General features: G+C 58.5%; 1 pseudogene; it reads left to right on the top strand.

The window, feature by feature from the left end:
* LOC125773252 (large subunit ribosomal RNA) overlaps positions 1–223 on the top strand; it is a 3,547-nt pseudogene extending 3,324 nt beyond the window's left edge.
* Positions 224–3,267: the final 3,044 nt, after the last annotated feature.

The raw sequence follows: 3,267 nt of genomic DNA, 5'->3' as shown, positions 1-3,267 counted from the left end.
CCAAAACGATAACGGAGGTGTCCAAAGGTCAGCTCAGAGTGGACAGAAACCACCCGTTGAGCATAAGGACAAAAGCTGGTTTGATCCTAACGTTCAGTACACGCCGGGACAGCGAAAGCTTGGCCTTACGATCCTTTTGGTATAACGAGTTTTTAGCAAGAGGTGTCAGAAAAGTTACCACAGGGATAACTGGCTTTTTTTTTTTTTTTAAGAAAATGCTTGTTTATTGACCGGATGAAATATACAACAATTTTGTACCCCATCCCAGCCCACAAGCCCACCCACTTCAGCCTACCCGCGAGGGATCAACTGAGGGGCCCCAACGCGCCGTTTTATTTATTAGATATCGCTACTGATCTTCAAACGCACCCGCCCCGAATAACGCCACAAGGTAATCGGTGCACGTCGGTGCTACACTAGTTGCGAGTCTTCGCCTTGCCCGGTGCCGGCGCACCTTCTCACGCCCTATACGCAGTCGTTCTTCCCGCTCTCTAATCTCTTCCTCGCTGAGAAGTCGCCCATCCGGATGAGTGGGAGGAGGAGGCTCGCCTCGAGCCAGGCGTCGCTCCACCGTTAGCTGCCGCCGCGCCTCGTTTCGCCGGTCATTGCGCGCTGCAACCACATCTTCGTGCGCCGTGTCCAGCCGTCGGGCCGCCGCCGTCATTTCTTCATGTGCGCTGCTCGATCGCTCCACGTACCAGTCTTGCTGAAGAGCCGTCGTGATGCGCTTCGCCACCTCGCACACCGCACTCCAATTTTCCCTGCTGCTCAGCAGGAAAGCTTGCAGATTATCCGGAGTGATGACCTCTTGTTCTCGTTCGCCCAACACCTCAATCCGCACGTCCGCGAAGCGCGGACAATCGAAGAAGGCATGGGCCGCCGTCTCAGCTACTCCCGGACACCGCGCGCAGTCCGGTGATGGAGAGAAGTGCTGCACGTGTAGATACTCGTGGAAGAATCCGTGGCCTGAGATGACTTGGGCGAGATGAAAAGTCATCTCCCCAAACCGACGGTTCTTCCACGCCGCGATGTCCGGAATCACCCGGTGCGCCCATGTAGTGAAACGACTGGCCGGCGCCAGTGCATCCCACTCTGCTTGCCACTGTCGCAGAGTGGCCGCACGCTCCTCAATCCGCAGCTGGTGCATAGGAGAGCCAGTTTCTTGATGCTGATGGTGACATCGGGCGTCCTCCCGGATCTGTAAACAGATCGGAATAACGCTCGCCAGGACCGTAGCGACCTCATACCTGACCGATATGAATGTCCTGGCGACTGGCCTCACGTACTGCGCCTGTACCCGCTTAAGTAGCCTGCTGCACCGCCGAACGTTTGTAGCCTCGTGCCACACCGGGGCAGCATACCGCAGCGTCGAATCCACCACCGATGAAAGAAGTCGACGTTTCGCTCCTTTTGGGCCCCCGTGATTCTGCATCAGCCGGGAGATCCCCTTCGCCACACGAAGCGCCTTCGCCGTTGCGTATTCGACATGCGGAGTCCACAGCAGATGGTCGTGCAGAACCACCCCCAGATACTTGAGGCACCGCGTCGGCTGTCGCTGTACTCCCTCGATGGCCACCGTTGGCTGCTGGTACCCTTGCCGCATAGTGGACACCATGATGATTTCGGTCTTTGCGGGCGCCAGCTTGAGGTGCCGTTCCGCCATCCACGCTCCAATCATAACAATGGCCTCCTGAGCAGACTGAGCCGCTGTCTGCGGCGTCGTGCCACCTGCCAGCACCACCAGATCATCGGCAAATCCGATCGCCTCAACACCATCCGGAAACGCCAGCCGCAGGACTCCGTCATACAACGTGTTCCACAATGTAGGACCTATGATGGAACCCTGTGGTACCCCTGCCGACACCGGTCTGCGAACTGGTCCCTCGCTGGTCTCGTATACAAGCTCGCGCTCAGAGAAATAGCTTCGCAGTATCCTCTGTAGCGCGGCTGGGACGTTCTTCTCCCGCAGTGCCGCCGCAATTGCCCTCCAACTTGCCGAGTTGAACGCGTTCTGGACATCTAGCGCTGCCACCACCAGACACCGAGGATCGCGTCCATTCGTACGATGAAACGATCGCGCGTACTCGCCTCGCTCGATCACTCGCTGGATGGCCTGTATGGTCGACTTCCCACGACGAAACCCGTACTGCTCTGGCGACAGTTGAGGGGCAACACTGTCCTCCAAGTGTTCATTGAGACGCTCGAGGATGCACCTCTCGAACAGCTTGGGAACTGCTCCCTCCAGGAGCAGTGGTCGGCTCGCCGATGGGTCGCCCGGCGGCTTGCCCGGTTTGGTCACGAGCACCAGCCTTGCCTCCTTCCAAGACCGCGGGAACTCACCGCGTTCCAAAAGGTCGTTAAACACCCGCACAAACGCCTGCGGGTGCTCTCGGATCGCGGTTTTCACTGCTGCGTTCGGTAGACCGTCCAGACCCGGCGCTTTGGATGGAGCCATTCGCTCTGCCAATGCCAGAACCTCCGCTTCCGTAACAGGGCGAAGCCTCTCCTCGTCAGCCGCTCTCTCGACGACCGGCCACTCAAATGGGGGATGCAGCGGAAACAAAGCATCCACAATCGGCTCCAGTACCGATCGATCCGTCTCCGGCGGGGTACGGCCTCGCAGCTTGGCCAACACCACCTTGTAACCAAGCCCAAAGACATCACTATCGACTCCGTCGATCAACTCCTGAAGCTTCTCGTTCCGGCTCTCCTGAATTCCGCGCTGCAGCTGCCTGCGAAGGTCATGAAGTCGAGCCGTTGCCACCTCGCGATCTGCTAACTGCGTGGCAACCCCGAGCCTCTCCTCGGCCTCCTCGCACTCACGACGCAAGAGCCCCAGTTCCGGGGTCCACCAATAGAGCTTCGGCGGCTGATGGAATTTCGCCGGGCCCACTCTCGCCATCGTCCTGTCACAAGCTGAAGTTAACGCTCCAATCAGCGCGTCAGGTGTGTCTGCTTCGGCTAGCCGACAATCCGCAATCGCCTCCTGGTATCGCTCCCTGTTGAATAGCGAGGTCTTCCAGCGTACTCCCGCATGTTGCGCGATGCCCTCACCACTAGACTGCTGCATCGTTTGATGTTGAAGCGCACGCTGCCGTTGTGTGGTCCGTGCTCCAGGAACGCCCACGGAAAACTCCACATACCGGTGGTCACTGTAGGAGTAGCGCTGACTGACCTTCCAGGAATCCGCTAGTGCGACCGATGGACTCGCAAACGAAACATCCACGATACTCTCTCGCGCAACCCCGTTGCCCTTAAAAGTGGGCA

The sequence above is a fragment of the Anopheles funestus genome, assembly GCF_943734845.2.
Source record: "Anopheles funestus chromosome X unlocalized genomic scaffold, idAnoFuneDA-416_04 X_unloc_25, whole genome shotgun sequence".
In the NCBI taxonomy this organism is placed as follows: domain Eukaryota; kingdom Metazoa; phylum Arthropoda; class Insecta; order Diptera; family Culicidae; genus Anopheles; species Anopheles funestus.
The sequence above is the reverse complement of the archived record's forward strand: the minus strand, read 5'-3'. Positions and strand labels throughout refer to the sequence as shown.